The sequence below is a fragment of the Eurosta solidaginis genome, chromosome 2 (genome assembly GCF_040869045.1).
Source record: "Eurosta solidaginis isolate ZX-2024a chromosome 2, ASM4086904v1, whole genome shotgun sequence".
Classification (NCBI taxonomy): Eukaryota; Metazoa; Arthropoda; class Insecta; order Diptera; family Tephritidae; genus Eurosta; species Eurosta solidaginis.
Genome location: NC_090320.1, coordinates 134,033,055 through 134,051,217, shown reverse-complemented (window position 1 = coordinate 134,051,217; position 18,163 = coordinate 134,033,055). Strand labels below are relative to the sequence as shown.

At 40.4% G+C, this 18,163-nt stretch overlaps 1 protein-coding gene, 1 long non-coding RNA gene and 2 pseudogenes across 9 annotated transcripts in view; 2 read left to right on the top strand and 2 right to left on the bottom strand.

Annotated features, from left to right (window-relative positions):
- The window catches only part of LOC137240239 (uncharacterized), a 31,995-nt gene extending 23,800 nt beyond the window's left edge, over positions 1-8,195 (bottom strand). The window contains exons 1-2 of one of the 2 annotated variants that reach the window (XR_010949646.1): positions 8,032-8,195; positions 7,843-7,975 (exon numbers count right to left, since the gene is read on the bottom strand). This is a non-coding gene — a long non-coding RNA (uncharacterized lncRNA). The remainder of the gene's footprint in view (positions 1-7,842; positions 7,976-8,031) is intronic. The other variant, XR_010949645.1, reaches the window with a different exon arrangement.
- Positions 1-18,163, top strand: part of hgo (homogentisate 1,2-dioxygenase) — a 1,123,318-nt gene that overhangs the window by 975,585 nt on the left and 129,570 nt on the right. The window lies entirely within an intron of this gene.
- On the bottom strand, positions 8,297-9,304 carry LOC137239699 (uncharacterized; annotated as a pseudogene).
- Positions 9,341-12,674, top strand: LOC137239695 (multidrug resistance-associated protein 1-like; annotated as a pseudogene).

Here is an 18,163-nt window from a genome sequence, read left to right as displayed (position 1 = left end):
ACGTATATGGTATCCCAACTGGAATCGCAGGAAACCCGTATAACATCACAATTGTAAGAACATAAGACATATTTGGCATCTCAACTGGAAGCGCAAGAGGAACGTATATCTGAAATGTCGGCACAAATTTCGGAACAGGTATCATCGCAGCTCTTTGTGAAACTGGAAGAGCAGGATCCAAAAATTTTACAACTCGAGGACAAAATTGATGCCGAAATAGAAGCGTTAAAAGGTCGTATGGAGCAGTTACAACTAACCGCCCAGCTGTTTCAGCAAGCAATCCAAAGGTAAAAACACCATCATTTGACGGTTCTGTTCTTTTCCAGGTCTTCAAGCTACAGTTTGAGAAGACCGCAGGAGTGAACAACTGGAATGCGGAGGATAAAGTTGCTGCACTGTTCGTGGCATTGAAATGACCTGCAGCGGAAATCTTACAGACGATTCCAGAGTATGAACGGAACAGTTATGAAGCATTGATGGCTGCTGTAGAACGACGTTATGGAAGCGAGCATAGAAAACAGATATACCAAATTGAGTTGCAAAACCGTTACCAAAAAGCAAATGAGACATTACAGGAGTTTGCTTCGGAGGTTGAAATATTGGCTCATCTTGCAAATGCGGACGCACCCGTGGAATACACTGAAAGGGTAAAGATTCAGAGCTTTATAAATGGCATACAGGACGTCGAAACAAAGCGAGCTACATACGCAAACCCAAAGCCAACATTCGCAGAAACGGTATCACATGCTCTGATTCAGGAAACAGCGTCGCTTCTGTCTAAGCCAGTTTTCAAAGCACGCCGTGTGGAAGTAGAAAGGCCAGAGTGGGTAGACACAATTTTGGAAGCACTGAAGAGATCTCAACAGAAGAATGCCGGAGTTATTAAATGTTTCAAGTGCGGCAACCCAGGCCACATTGCACGTCATTGCGATCTTGGTCCTAATAGTTTTTAACAATGTGGGTGGCCGTAAACGCAAAGCTGGCGGGAAATGAGCAAGAGCGTGTCGGATGTAAAGAACGAAAACTTGCCCCGGCTATTAAATGTCCTGTGATATCTGTGTCGCAAATTGGAAGGAAATCAAGCAGTCTCACCGTCAGAGGGAATGTGGATGGCAAAGAACATTTACTGACTGTAGATACGGGCGCATCTCATTCCTTGATTCGATCTGATTTGGTCTACAGGAGAGTAAAGTTGTTTAGGCCACAGACCTAAATATATCTCCCCCCTCGTAACATAACTTTCTTTGGATATTTTCCTTCGTTACTACCACCCACATATTCTTGTGATCACTATACACCAGGTATGTGTGAGTGGTAGTACGTATGTATCTTAGATTTTTACCGCTTTGAGCCCGCGGTACAACAACTTTGTTGCCGGGAAACCCAACGAAGGGGCTGTATCGCGGGTTCATCGGCTCGTGTGGCAAAGAGTCTCCTTCTCTTTAAATCCAGCAGCCAGCAAAGGCACACGCAATCGCCCGTTCACGTAAGTTATGATTTATATAAAATAAAATAATGATAAAATATATTTAATATTTTAAACTTTCACAACATTTGTTAACATCTTCTTTAACAGTTGTTGTATTTATACACATTGAATAAATAACCAATAATACGAAACCTTTTTGGTGTTTTTATTTTCTTCCCCTTTTTTCGCCTTAACTAATCTTTAACAAATACGTGGGTGCGCGCCGTTTCCACCACGTATTTGTCCATGGTCCTTACCACGCCGGTAAGGAGAGCCAATCACCTATAACTACAGTCCACTCCACTCCCTAGGTAATTAGTAAGAAGCAGTCAAAGAGTTCTCAAGGAAGCAGATCCACCAAACACGCATTTACGATCGTGATAATATAATCGGCAGCGTTTCCACATAACGATCCTTTTAGCAACACCAACATCAACAACACCGACAATCCACAAAAATTCAAACTTCTAATCCGGATCAACAATTTATTGAAAGGTACGTGGTTTAAAAATATTCCGTGCTAGGTAGGGGTTTCTTTTAATTTCACATTTAATAAAATTTCAAAATAAAAATAACAAATTACAAAGTGATTCTTTATATTAAACAGTGCAAGTGATTTTTTTTTTTCGCGAAGTGAGAAATCTTATTTTGTGCAAAAATAGGAAAAGGCGCTTAACGCAGTTATTTAAAGTTTGTGCAACACGCCTTGTGACTATCCGGAACAATCCCCCACACGCGGTAAGATTTTCCGGACACACCTCAAGGTAGCACAACACTGCTCTAAAAGGTTAACATAACCTCAAAGACCGCTTTGCGCCACTTTTCTATTTTCAACTTTGCAGGATTTATCTGAAAAAATTCATTTAATCCACAGCACAAAAATTCCATTTGTTAAGGTTACTTATTCAGAAACCTGTAAATTTAATTTAGGCGCACATTTAATTAAATACAATTTTTTCTCACATACAAATCACTTGCACTTATTTACACGGGCAATACGTTTGCAATTTAGTTTGGTGCTATAGTACAAAGTGCGCTTAATAACATACACATATATTGTTGTTGTTGTTTGGGTGGCCAAAAGGCTTATTTCTTGTTCAAATTTTTAAAATTGAATTAATTTTATTTTTCACTTGCGGCAATACACAAATCAGTTTTGACTGATCTATTTCTGGTGATATAAAGACACTAATCACTTTAAAGTCTTAATACAGTCCTTGGTTAGGCTCTCTAAAAGTCCATAACGAGCGTTTATATATATTGTTTCTCTAACACCACTTTTTCACTAGCCATTACTTATTGGCTTACACAATTCGTTAACACAGCTGCATTAGCACATTCTTTAACAATTACGTGGGTGCGCGCCGTTGCCACCACGCATTTGGACATTCCCTCAAACTACTAGTTTTCTTGCAAGCTTCGAGGCCACTTCACCGAGAAATCTCTCTCGAATACATTCTCAAGTGCCAGGCAGCGATGGCTGAACTTTCGGAAAAACTTGAGAAAGCTGAAAAGAAAGAAGAAAGCTCAGGAGACAGGGAATATCGCGTGCGCCTGCCACCGTGTGATAAGGACGTTTTCAAAGGAGATTACCTTTCTTGGCCTTCATTTAGAGACATGTTCACTGCTATATATATATACGTAACAAAAACCTCGATGCAGTAGAAAAATTATATTATTTAAACCAAAAGACTCAAGGTGAGGCCAAAGAGATAGTTGGGCGATGTCCTTTAACGAAAGACGGTTTCGAAACAGCGTGGAAAAATCTTTGTGATAGATACGAAAATAAATGTATCTTAGTAAACGCCCAATTAAAAATTCTTTTTAGTTTGAAAGCAGTTGAGGGTGAATGCGCTAGCTCTATAAAGAAACTGCAACGTGAAATAAATAATTGCATCTCGGCGCTCCAATGTCATCATATAGACTTATCAAACTGGGATGCAATTATAACATATATATGTTCCACAAAACTGCCAGAAACCACACTGGCACTCTGGGAACAAACAATTGAAAACAAAACGGAAATTTCAAAATGGGCTGATATCGATAGATTCTTATCCAATCGTTTCCGAACCCTAGAAACCGTGACTCATGTAAGAGGGGATACAGTAACAATTCTTATACTACGTTGGCGGCTGTTAAAATACGTATTTAACAGCAACATAGAAAAAATGTACCGCCAAATATGGGTCAATGAAGACCAAACAAAATACCAGCGAATCATATTTCGCAAATGCCCCAAAAACCCAATTAACATTTACGATTTTAAAACGGCAACCTTTGGTGTTAATTGTGCTCCGTATCTTGCGATTCGGACGCTGCACCAACTAGCTGATGACGTGGAGACATCGCATCCAATCCACGCATCCATCCACGAAATATCATCGGCATTGCAATCGGCAGGTTTCCCATTGCGAAAATGGACGTCCAACTGCAAGAAAATTCTACAGGGTATACCGAGGCAACACCTATTAAGCGCGGATTTTCTTGAGTTTGAAGACACCAGCATGGTAAAAGCACTCGGTATCAGATGGAACGCTCATTTCGACTACTTCTACTTTGCAGCGAAACCCTTTGATAATAACCCTATTGTAAAAAAAAGGTCAATACTGTCTGCGATAGCAAAACTTTTCGACCCTCTTGACTGGCTGGCACCAGTCGTAATTGTAGCCAAAATTATAATGCAAAATATTTGGTTGGAAGGCACGGGTTGGGACGAAGAGGTATCACCAACTACTCTAGATCTTTGGACCGCATTTATGCAAAAATACGGAAAAATCAACGATATCCGCATACCGCGATGGGTTCATTTTACCCCAAAGGACAGCGTCGAAATACACGGATTCAGCGATGCTTCGGAAAAAGCATATGCCGCCACTGTTTTCCTCAGGGTACAAACGAGGAATCAAGTCTTCACCAACTTGCTGATGGCCAAGACGAGAGCAGCCCGGGTCAAAACTATATCATTGCCACGATTGGAACTCTGCAGCGCCCTACTTGCAGAAATCATAGCGTCGGCCATAGAAAATATGCAACTTTCCAATATTAAAGTAACCCTTTGGTCAGATTCGACGATAGTACTGGCATGGATCCGAAAGCCACCATGTTCGTAGTCAACGTTTATGGCACATCGAATAACGAAAATCATCGAAAAAGTTGGAGACAAAGTATGGCGGCATGTAGACTCCGCGTCAAACCCTGCAGATTTGGCGAGCAGAGGCCTCCTCGCTTCGGATTTAATCGGCAATTCTTTGTGGTGGCAGGGACCTTTTTGGGTTCAAGAAGACAACGAAAATTGCCCAACACAAGAAGAAGATTACAATACGAATATCGAAGAAAAGAGGGTGAAAGTTTATGCAACATCGGTCGAAAATAACTTTGATATTCTGGATAGGTGTTCCGATCTACCAAGGGCTTTGCGGGTTATATCCTATGTTCTTCGGTTTTTCCAGAAAACGCACCCATCAACTAAAGCCTCCTTTAAAAGGGATTCTCATTCGATAGCCTCTGACGAAATAGAAAAAACCACACGAATCTTGATAACAATATGCCAAAGGCAGCACTATCAAGAAGAATACGCAAATTTGAAGTCAGGAAAACCAATAAATGGCAAGAGTGAGATTTTACCCCTGAATCCATATATAGACGAAGAAGGCATCATTAGAACTGGGGGCTGACTGGGGCCCCCAAAGATATGTCTCATAACGAAAGTCATCCCATTATCCTTCCTTACACTTGCAGCTTATCCAGGCTTATAGTTCAATCCTCTCATGAGACCACCCTGCATGGAGGGAACCAGCTGATCCTACGTCATATCCGCACTCAGTACTGGATCACACGCGTTAAAATCATGATAAGGTCGGTTATCCACAACTGTAAGGTCTGTACTATTTACAGGAAGCGGACACAAACGCAACTTATGGGGATCCTTCCGAAAGAGCGCACCACCTTTACTAGGGCCTTCACCAACACTGGGGTAGATTTCGCGGGACCATTCGATATAAAATCCTACCGAGGGAGGGGATGTCTAATTTCAAAAGGATATGTTTGCCTGTTTGTCTGCTTTTCGACGAAAGCCATCCATCTCGAAGCGACAAACGACCTTAGTACCGGGTCCTTCCTAGCTGCCTTCGCCAGATTTGTATCCAGTCGAGGCTGTCCGAAAAACGTTTACTCCGACAATGGTACTAACTTTGTCGGAGCTTCGCGATCTTTACGATCCGAGTTCAAAGCATTTCTGCGTGAAGCAAGGGACGGAACATTGACTAAATATAGCCATCACATTATAGAATGGCATTTTATACCGCCAAGCGCTCCTCACATGGGGGGTTTGTGGGAAGCGGGGGTAAAAAGTTTTAAGACCCATTTTAACAAGATCGCGTCCGATCATAAATATACCTTCGAGGAGTTTACTACCCTCTTATGTCGAATTGAGGCCTGCCTCAACTCGAGACCTCTAAGTCCCTTATCCAACGACCCCTCCGACCTGGAGCAGCTTACTCCAGGCCATTTTCTCGTAGGTGGGCATGTCTTAGCTCCACCTGAACTCGATTGTAGTGAAAACCCTGCCTCAATTGTAAACCGATGGCAAAAGATGAAAGCCCTTCATCAAACCTTTTGCAAAAGATGGAAATCGGAATATCTCACCGAGATCCAGAAACGGTATAAATGGAAACATCCACAATCCAACTTAAAACCCGGGGATCTAGTCGTCATAAAAGAAGATAACCTACAACCAAACGAGTGGAGAAGGGGAGAATCGTCAACGCACACCCAGGTTCCGATAACCGTGTACGTGTTGCTGACGCACATACAATGAAGGGACAAATTACGAGACCAATCGTGAAACTGGTACTACTTCCGCCCAACAACAAGGAAAATGAACTTTAATAGTCCACATTCCTCTATCCCAAATAACCCAGCTCTCGTTCACCCAGAACGAGGCCAACACACCGATAACCCTGCTCTCGTTCCCCTGAACGAGGCCAACATACCCTAACGCAGACTCACTATCTGCCGCAGAATACAATTGAATCATTTTTTTCTCATTATCATAAAAATTCAACTTGCCTATTGCCAAATTCCTTAAACGGGTTTTTGTGTTGGCTATATCTGGCGCATTGCACCCGCAACCGCTTGGGCTTAAATGTATAAATTTTCTCAATTGTGATCACTTAAATGAGTATACCAATGTATTATTTACATTTCTTAACAACAGTTAAATAAAATGAACTGCATATGTATACTGAGCCTTGTCCGTCCGGATGTCACGTTGTTTAAAAATTTTCCCAAATTATTTAACAATTTTAAAACTGCTTCAAATAAATGTTTTCATACATTTAAAGCGATACGGGCAATCCCCTCTTAACTCATACAAATAGACAACATTGGGTAATTCGTTGTAGTTCCATACATGGAACACAAACAGCACCATTACCAAGTTTCTTTGAAAATCGCCTCACCAACAAGCATAAATTTAACACAAAAGAATAAAATATGCAAAGGAGGCAATTGGGAAAACTTCTCAACAACTACGGCATAACGTGGCTGAATGCGCTTGTAACACTTCAACCATCGTAGGAGTGCGGGTTCATATCCCACTCCTGCTGTTGCATGGAAATCAATTTCATGATCACGTGCAGCTGATAAGCCCCAAAAATTAACAATAACCTTTTTTTTCTCTCTGAATTTTTTCACAAATTTTGATAAACGCAATTTTTGCGATCAATCATCATATTTACCCTAGTGATGTCACGACAGACCTGCAACCAGCCCCTATTTAGCGCAGGTTTTTTCTTGAAATTACCGTCCGATGAACCGCGTCGCACCCAACGTATACTAAATCGCGAAAATAAAACCTCGAAAAATCTTACAAACACTCAAGCCCGGGACAAATATATCATAGAAAGTGGTTACCAAGAAGCAATTCCACAGGCATGCAGTACTAATTCCACATCCAAGTGTACGCGGCTGCCGCAACTACCTCTATCAGTCCTAAATCCTATATTATATTATGTATTGGCAAGTTGTGGCGAAGAACTAGAACCCGTTCCAATGTTAAATGGGCATTCCGATCGGCATTACCAGAACTCATAGGCGGTTGAGGGCTATAACTCCGGCAGCACATCATCACAACAACAAGAATTACCCACTATGTCAAATATTGATTCAACAAGGCAACAATATTAATATAGAAACTGCAAAAAAGATGCTTTCAAATGCGAAAAATTATGATATTCCTAGTGATTATTTCAATAAATCCATCAGAGCAGATAATTCCTACGAATCGGATGAACATTGTGCGTTATCACTTGTACATTTATTCTAACGTTAAATGCGAAAAAGAAAACTAAAGCAAAAATTTATATATTCACATAGTTGGAAACTGGCGATGATGTAGTGCTGGAAGATTAGAAGTAATGTACGAATATCGGCCGTTGCATCTGCTCGTTCATCGTGTGTATTCTGTTTCGATAAAACTGTTGAATTTACTCCCGAGTTAACCTGCTAGGTGTAATATTCGTTTATACAATTTGTAAATGGTTTATAAATCAACCACATACCGTTGCAATTTAAAGTTGTATCCCAAATAGCAAATGGCGCAATTTCCTTTTGGGTGTCTTGAAATTCGTGCAATTTTTGAGTTTCTTTAAAAGTGATTTCAGGCGAACGAAAGCCTTTTCTTTATTATATGAATACAGTTTCCAAACCTGCTTGGCTTCCTCATCTGTAAATTAAGTTGAACCATACCACAATGACTTAGGATCATTATTAAAGCAACTTCCTGTTGCAATGTACGCTTGAGTTGGGTTCATACTTTGATCTCCATTTAAATCGGCATCAGGATTGAGTTTATGGCTAATTTCGCCTTCGTGTACTTTAAATCCCGATCAAATGTTTTAAAGTTGAAGCTTTTACAAAAATTTTTTGTTCGAATATAATAGAATTACTTCGCGTTTTGAGTTCAATGTAAAGTGTTCTTTCTTTATTTAGCATAGCGCATGCAATAAAGTCCCGATTGCAAGTTAAGGTATCAAAGGACACTTCTCGATTCCTAATTCAATCAGTTACATTTAGGGTTTTTTAGGAAAAGATGTTAATAAATTCTAGTGTTTATCGCTGAAAGTCCTATGGGTCGTTGAAGTGGTGCTTTTTCAATTTCAAATATAAAAATAGTGGACATACTTCAATTACAAAATGTCAGCGTTTTTTGAAACAATGAAAAGCACGCCACATGATGCTGGTAATAGGTGTGCGCACTTGGAATCTATCCATTAATTGCGCATACGTTTTAGGTTCATCATCTTCAGTTTGGAACAAAAAAAAAAAAAAATGTTTCCATTATTTCCAGATCCCCAAATTTTGTACGTAGAAAATATTTTCGGTAACTACATCATTCGTTTTCAAAATTGGTTTCAAAATTTTCAGCAATGTTAAACTATTGGTGACAAATGTGACCACATGTCGCCACAGCGTGCTATCATTGGCCCTTCCTCCAGATTCTCATTTCGTACATAATTACAGCCATGAGTTTCAAGATCACGGGAAATATCGAAATCCCTTTGTGTAGCAGATTTTTGTCAGTGCAGCTCTGCGTTTGCGCAACGTACACGTTCAACATTTGCTTAAAATAGCCAAACCTGCAGGTAAGGCTATTTTTAATCCGCTTGCTACCCTAATTTTCCGAAAGAGTATATCGTAAAATAGCAACAACCACAAGAATATTAAAAGTCGTGAACGGAAAACTAGTATGACGATACCCGAACTAAATATAAAATGTTTCGTTTGATCTTGTAACCACAAGGCTAAAGCATATAGCACGATATGTAAAGCCATTGTATTCGACAATGGACGGCTCGTATAAAATATGAAATGGAGCTAAGTCAACGCTATTATAGTAAACCAAACCGTATTTCAGTGCCTCGCTGTTTGGTTATTACACGTCACAAATATAGAATATCATACACTGCTTACAAATTGAAGCTTTCTTCCACTTTGACGAAACAGCGCACCTAATACATCATGTTGATATATGGACGACAGTGATGAAGTTTGCTTCATTTGTAAGTTTGCTGTTATCTATTTTTATACCATTAAAATTGTAAATATGGTGTCCAAACATCGGGTGTACAATTTATGTTCTGGTTCCTGCTTGTTATATGTTCTGTAGCCCAATGTCGCACCGAAGTAAGAGAAAAAAGTAAGAGGGACCCAATTATAAACTCGAATGCATCAAATAAACCTGATTATTCATGGACTGAATATAATTATATCAGCAATATGATATATTTTGGTATTTCGTGTGCTATTAAATTGTTTCGCCAATGCCATGCCAAGAGAAACTAAATATAAACGCACAAATAATGAAATACCAGAAAGTTCGGCCAGTTTCCTATCTCGCATTACATACACTTGGTTCGATATAATGGCATGGAAGGGATATAGAAATCCCCTAGAAGAGAAAGATCTATGGGACTTACGTCCACAAGACAGCAGTAAAGAAGTTATGCCTATATTTGCATATTATTGGAATAAAAGTGTACGAAAGAATGTTAAAAGTCACAGCATAACTCCACAACAACCAAAAGCCCAATATAGTAATGGCAAGGTTGAATTCGAAAATCCATATGCAGCTGGTTCCAGCCATAAAAGGAAAATAACATCGATAATGCCAGCCATTCTTAAATCAACTGGCGGTGTATTTCTACTTGGTGCACTTATAAAATTAATAGCTGATCTTCTAACCATTGTACAACCGCAAATATTGAGCTTAATTATCACTTTTGTTGGAGACTATGCCGACGAAGAGACGGAGCCACAACCCTAATGTAAGGGTATATTCTATTCAGTATTATTATTTGTTACGGCAGCTGCACAAACTGTCATTTTGGGACAACACTTTCATCGAATGTTTGTTGTTGGTTTACCTATACGTACAGCGTTAATTAATGCTATTTATCGTAAGGCTTTAGTTATTTCAAATGCTACACGTAATAGAGATATACGCCGCCGATACACGCCGCCGCCGCCTCCGATTTTGGTCGTTTTTCGCACGCCGCCGCCGAATGTCAAAAATATCGGCGTAGCGGCGCGGCGTCCGGCGCGTTACTATATTTTCTACTCGTTTAAGACTGTTTAGGCCATTTATTGTTCATGTCGAAAATTGGTCGGATATGGTCGAAAGTGGTATCAACGGATGCGCATCACTGCCAGTTATAAGAGACTAATAGCGAAATTTAACTCTTTATAACAATTCAAAAGTTATTTAAAATAACAGGCGCTTTCGATGTCAACTCAACACGCACTTTCCATCACCCAATTCAGCAAGTTATTAAAACAAAATACTAAAAGAAAAGTTATATAATAAATTTATATGCTCACTTTGCATAATTCAAATAAAATGACCCAAGGCGAAAATGTTTTTAAATTGTCCTCAAGAATAAGCGAAATCAGTGATACAAAATCCTTTAGTAGGTTCTAGGGGCATAAAAACTCCTTTGAAATTATTCTTACCTCATACTTAAGTTGAGGATATATGTACTTATGAGAAGGGTTTGAAAAATCACTAAGTCTTGCATTCAAACATCTGCTGTTTATTTGCGAAGCTATACAATAGCGTATGAAATGTTAATTTTGAATTTCACCCTTCATCCTTCAACACCCAAGTCTCCCGGTTGGAAATTTCCTAAAGTTGGCGGCCCTATCCAAAACTAGTCCCTTGGAGTGAATCACATTGATTATAGCCTATCAACCAAGTTTAAATATCACCTACACGTTACGGCTCCTTTTACAATTGTGAATACGTAGGCACTTATATCTACCAGGTGAGGCTTTGTCTTTCGCAAGCACACTCAAAGTGGTGAAGCAAAAGCTTTCCCAAGCCAGTGGAACTAATGACCGTGTGTGATACTTCCCTAACGTAGTGGACAGTCGAACTTGTCTGAAAACTGAAGCTACGCGGTCATCCATAATAAGCTCCTATATCGTAAGGCCGGAAAACAGTAGTTAACAACTTTCAACTTAAAATCCGTCTACTTTCATTCTAAATTTGATTTAACGAAGACTATTGAAATCAATGTTGTGAACACAAACGTCTGCAATTTTTGGTCTACATTTTAAAAATTTTATCCAGGGTCCTTGTAAAATTTTAATTATGTAGATGCGCCGAGGATTATACGGATTTTCACCCATGACGCAATGACATCCATTTAGACTGCTTATGATTTCGAGGGCGGCATCTTTGGCCGAATAGTCACTTCCTAACGTTTCAAAGTGTAGCTCGGCAGCATAGCGCGACAAAAGCATCCGTTGGAAAGTCTTCGGAGCAACACCTAGAGCTTCCAGGAAAGTGACGTCGACGAAGGTATGAGTTCGAAGTCGCAGTCCTATAGCTTCTGTACTGGCATATGGTGTGAGAAGGCATGGTAGCGACTGGTGGTAGGGATTCCTACTGTTCGCACATCGGAAATTTTAGCTCTTAAAAACAGCCGAAAAAACTGGAGGCGCCCTGTGCCACGATAGTCATGAGTATTAATAGACCATTCATAGCAACCCTAAGTCGCCTTTATGCGTGACCGCCAAGGAGCCACAAATGATTTAAAGAAATTGTGTTCGCGACGATTATTAGGAGTTAACCCTAGGTGAAACTACGCTTTGCCCGAGATATACAGGCAAAAGTGTAACTATTTTATGTATCTCTATTTCTTCTCAGCAGACGCAGCAGTACCAATTCCAAAGACCGGGGTTAGGTTCGAAGCCTCTCTGGAGCATGCGAACGAGGGACAATCCCTTCGCAAGGAGCTACTCCTGAAAATTTTTGAACTGTCTGCGAGATTTTGATGCAAAAACCCCGGATCTCTCCGAAATGGCCAACACGTTGATTTCCTTAAATACATATAAACAAAACCTTTCCTAAATATTATTTTTTTAAATAGAAAAATCAAGCTTTTAAAGTAAGAAAACCGGCGTACGCCGCCGCCGCCGATAAAGTGATCGGCGTAAACCTCTAACACGTAAGGAATCAACGGTGGGGGAAATTGTCAATTTGATGGCAGTGGATGCACACCGTTTTATGGATTTCACAACATATTCCAATATGATTTGGTCAGCACCTTAACAAATTACATTAGCTATGTATTTCTTATGGTTACAATTGGGACCATCTGTATTAGCGGGGCTTGCTGTTATGATAATTTTATCGATCTAATTCTGGGCGGAGACATATACCCCCAAATTATGTTAGGCGGCATCAAGAAAGATGTGCTAAACACATTAATAGCACAGGAAACGGTGTTCGGCTGGATTTTGACAGGCCGGACAGAAGCGGTTGATACAAATAAGACCCTAGTTCCAAAGAAGAGGAGCATCAATAACGATGAAACTTACTGCGAGGAGCTATACAAATCCACAACAGTTCGGAACAACGATGGCAAATACGTAGTCTCGTTACCCTTTAGGAAAGAGTTTAACTTAGGCCCCTCATTAAGAAGTGCGTGTTCTCAATTCTATCGCAACGAGACACGACTCGCGAAAAACCCAGTCCTTCAAACGGAATACAATAGAGTTGCATCCGTATATGAAACCTTAGGGCATAAGCAACAGGTCAGTAATATCTCGCCAGACTCAACCGACTGTTACTTCCTCTCTCACCATGCTGTTATAAAGGAGGGAAGTACAACAACAAAAGTCAGAGTCGTATTTAATGCCTCTTGTCCTACCACTAATGGCAAAAGTCTAAATGATGCCTTATATCCAGGGCCGATTCTTCAATCCGACCTAACAATTCTTATACTACGTTGGCGGCTGTTCAAATACGTATTTAACAGCGACATAGAAAAAATGTACCGCCAAATATGGGTCAATGAAGACCAAACAAAATACCAGCGAATCATATTTCGCAAATGCCCCAAAAACCTAATTAACATTTACGAATTGAAAACGGTAACCTTTGGTGTTAATTGTGCTCCATATCTTGCGATTCGGACGCTGCACCAATTAGCTGATGACGTGAAGACATCGCATCCAATTGCAGCAGATATCCTGCGAAATTGCATGTACTCGCCGGTGGACACAGCATCGAAATTGCAATCAAGGCAAGGGGCGAAATATCATCGGCATTGCAATCGGCAGGTTTCCCATTGCGACGTTCAACTGCAAGAAAATTCTACAGGGTATACCGAAGCAACACCTATTAAGCCCGGATTTTGTTGAGTTTGAAGACACCAGCATGGTAAAAGCACTCGGTATCAGATGGAACGCTCATTTCGACTACTTCTACTTTGCAGCGAAACCCGTTTATAATAACCCTACTGTAAAAAAAGGTCAATACTGTCTGCGATAGCAAAACTTTTCGACCCTCTTGGCTGGCTGGCACCAGTCGTAATTGTAGCCAAAATTATAATGCAAAATATTTGGTTCGAAGGCACGGGTTGGGACGAAGCGGTATCACCAAATACTCTAGATCGTTGGACCGCATTTATGCAAAAATATGGAAAAATCAACGATATCCGCATACCGCGATGGGTTCATTTTACCCCAAAGGACAGCGTCGAAATACACGGATTCAGCGATGCTTCGGAAAAAGCATATGCCGCCACTGTTTTCCTCAGGGTACAAACGAAGGATCAAGTCTTCACCAACTTGCTGATGGCCAAGACGAGAGTAGCCCCGGTCAAAACTATATCATTGCCACGATTGGAACTCTGCGGCGCAGCCCTACTTGCAGAAATCATAGAGTCGGCCATAGAAAATATGCAACTTTCCAATATTAAAGTAACCCTTTGGACAGATTCGACGATAGTACATGGCATGGATCCGAAAGCCACCATGTTCGTGGTCAACGTTTGTGGCACATCGAATAACGAAAATCATCGACAAAGTTGGAGACAAAGTATGGCGGCATGTAGACTCCGCGTCAAACCCTGCAGATTTGGCGAGCAGAGTGGCATATTCTGGATAGGTTTTCCGATCTACCAAGGGCTTTGCGGGTTATATCCTATGTTCTTCGGTTTTTCCAGAATACGCACCCATCAACTAAAGCCTCCTTTAAAAGGGATTCTCATTCGATAGCCTCTGACGAAATAGAAAAAACCACACGAATCTTGATAACAATATGCCAAAGGCAGCACTATCAAGAAGAATACGCAAATTTGAAGTCAGGAAAACCAATAAATGGCAAGAGTGAGATTTTACCCCTGAATCCATATATAGAAGAAGAAGGCATCATTCGAACTGGGGGCATCCAAAGATATGTCTCATAACGAAAGTCATCCCATTATCCTTCCTTACACTTGCACCTTATCCAGGCTTATAGTTCAATCCTCTCATGAGACCACCCTGCATGGAGGGAACCAGCTGATCCTACGTCATATCCGCACTCAGTACTGGATCACACGCGTTAAAATCATGATAAGGTCGGTTATCCTCAACTGTAAGGTCTGTACTATTTACAGGAAGCGGACACAAACGCAACTTATGGGGATCCTTCCGAAAGAGCGCACCACCTTTACTAGGGCCTTCACCAACACTGGGGTAGATTTCGCGGGACCATTCGATATAAAATCCTACCGAGGGAGGGGATGTCGAATTTCAAAAGGATATGTTTGCCTGTTTGTCTGCTTTTCGACGAAAGCTATCCATCTCGAAGCGACAAACGACCTTAGTACCGGGTCCTTCCCAGCTGCCTTCGCCAGATTTGTATCCAGACGAGGCTGTCCGAAAAACGTTTACTCCGACAATGGTACTAACTTTGTCGGAGCTTAGCGATCTTTACGATCCGAGTTCAAAGCATTTCTGCGTGAAGCAAGGGGCGGAACATTGACTAAATATAGCCATCACATTATAGATTGGCATTTTATACCGCCAAGGGCTCCTCACATAGGGGGTTTGTGGGAAGCGGGGGTAAAAAGTTTTAAGACCCATTTTAACAAGATCGCGTCCGATCATAAATATACCTTCGAGGAGTTTACCACCCTCTTATGTCGAATTGAGGCCTGCCTCAACTCGAGACCTCTAAGTCCCTTATCCAACGACCCCTCCGACCTGGAGCCGCTTACTCCAGGCCATTTTCTCGTAGGTGGGCATCTTTTAGCTCCACCTGAACTCGATTGTAGTGAAAACCCTACCTCAATTGTAAACCGATGGCAAAAGATGAAAGCCCTTCATCAAACCTTTTGCAAAAGATGGAAATCGGAATATCTCACCGAGATCCAGAAACGGTATAAATGGAAACATCCACAATCCAACTTAAAACCCGGGGATCTAGTCGTCATAAAAGAAGATAACCTACAACCAAACGAGTGGAGAAGGGGAGAATTGTCAACGCACACCCAGGTTCCGATAACCGTGTACGTGTTGTTGACGTCCATACAATGAAGGGACAAATTACGAGACCAATCGCGAAACTGGTACTACTTCCGCCCAACAACAAGGAAAATGAACTTTAATAGTCCACATTCCTCTATCCCAAATAACCCAGCTCTCGTTCACCCAGAACGAGGCCAACACACCGATAACCCTGCTCTCGTTCCCCTGAACGAGGCCAACATACCCTAACGCAGACTCACTATCTGCCGCAGAATACAATTGAATCATTTTTGTCTCATTATCATAAAAATTCAACTTGCCTATTTGCCAAATTCTTTAAACGGATTTTTGTGTTGGCTATATCTGGCGCATTGCACCCGCAACCGCTTGGGCTTAAATGTATAAATTTTCTCAATTGTGATCACTTAAATGAGTATACCAATGTATTATTTACATTTCTTAACAACAGTTAAATAAAATGAACTGCATATGTATACTGAGCCTTGTCCGTCCGGATGTCACGTTGTTTAAAAATTTTCCCAAATTATTTAACAAATTATAAAACTGCTTCAAATAAATGTTTTCATACATTTAAAGCGATACGGGCAATCCCCTCTTAACTCATACAAATAGACAACATTGGATAATTCGTTGTAGTTCCATACATGGAACACAAACAGCAGCATTACCAAGTTTCTTTGAAAATCGCCTCACCAACAAGCATACGATGTATGTAGTATGTAAAAGAATAAAATATTCAAAGGAGGCAATTGGGAAAACTTCTCAACAACTACGGCATGACGTGGCTGAATGCGCTTGTAACACTTCAACCATCGTAGGAGGGCGGGTTCATATCCCACTCCTGCTGTTTCATGGAAATCAATTTCATGATTACGTGCAGCTGATAAGCCCCAAAAATTAACAATAACCTTTTTTTGCTCTCTGAATTTTTTTCACGAATTTTGATAAACGCAATTTTTGCGATCAATCATCATATTTACCCTAGTGATGTCACGACAGACCTGCAACCAGCCCCTATTTAGCGCAGGTTTTTTCTTGAAATTACCGTCCGATGAACCGCGTCGCACCCAACGTATACTAAATCGCGAAAATAAAACCTCGAAAAATCTTACAAACACTCAAGCCCGGGACAAATATATCATAGAAAGTGGTTACCAAGAAGCAATTCCACAGGCATGCAGTACTAATTCCACATCCAAGTGTACGGGGCTGCCGCAACTACCTCTATCAGTCCTAAATCGTATATTATATTATGTATTGGCAAGTTGTGGCGAAGAATTAGAACCCGTTCCAATGTTAAATGGGCATTCCGATCGGCATTACCAGAACTCATAGGCGGTTGAGGGCTATAACTACGGCAGCACATCATCACAACAACAAGAATTACCCACTATGTCAAATATTGATTCAACAAGGCAACAATATTAATATAGAAACTGCAACAAAGATGCTTTCAAATGCGAAAAATTATGATATTCCTAGTGATTATTTCAATAAATCCATCAGAGCAGATAATTCTTACGAATCGGATGAACATTGTGGGTTATCACTTGTATATTTATTCTAACATTAAATGCGAAAAAGAAAACTAAAGCAAAAATTTATATACTCACATAGTTGGAAACTGGCGATGATGTAGTGCTGGAAGATTAGAAGTAATGTACGAATATCGGCCGTTGCATCTGCTCGTTCATCGTGTGTATTCTGTTTCGATAAAACTGTTGAATTTACTCCCGAGTTAACCTGCTAGGTGTAATATTCGCTTATACAATTTGTAAATGGTTTATAAATCAACCACATACCGTTGCAATTTAAAGTTGCATCCCAAATAGCAAATGGCGCAATTTCCTTTTGGGTGTCTTGAAATTCGTGCAATTTTTGAGTTTCTTTAAAAGTGATTTCAGGCGAACGAAAGCCTTTTCTTTATTATACGAATACAGTTTCCAAACCTGCTTGGCTTCCTCATCTGTAAATGAAGTTGTTTTAACAACCATTGAACCATACCACAATGACGTCGGATCATTATTAAAGCAATGTACGCTTGTGTTGGGTTCATACTTTGATCTCCATTTAAATCGGCATCAGGATTGAGTTAATGGCTAATTTCGCCTTCGTGTACTTTAAATCCTGATCAAATGTTTTAAAGTTGAAGCTTTTACAAATTAGTTGTTCGAATATAATAGAATTACTTCGCGTTTTGAGTTCAATGTAAAGTGTTCTTTCTTTATTTAGCATAGCGCATGCAAGAAAGTCCCGATTGCAAGTTAAGGTATCAAAGGACACTGCATGTACTTCTCGATTCCTAATTCAATCAGTTACATTTAGGGTTTTTTAGGAAAAGATGTTAATAAATTCTAGTGTTTATCGCTG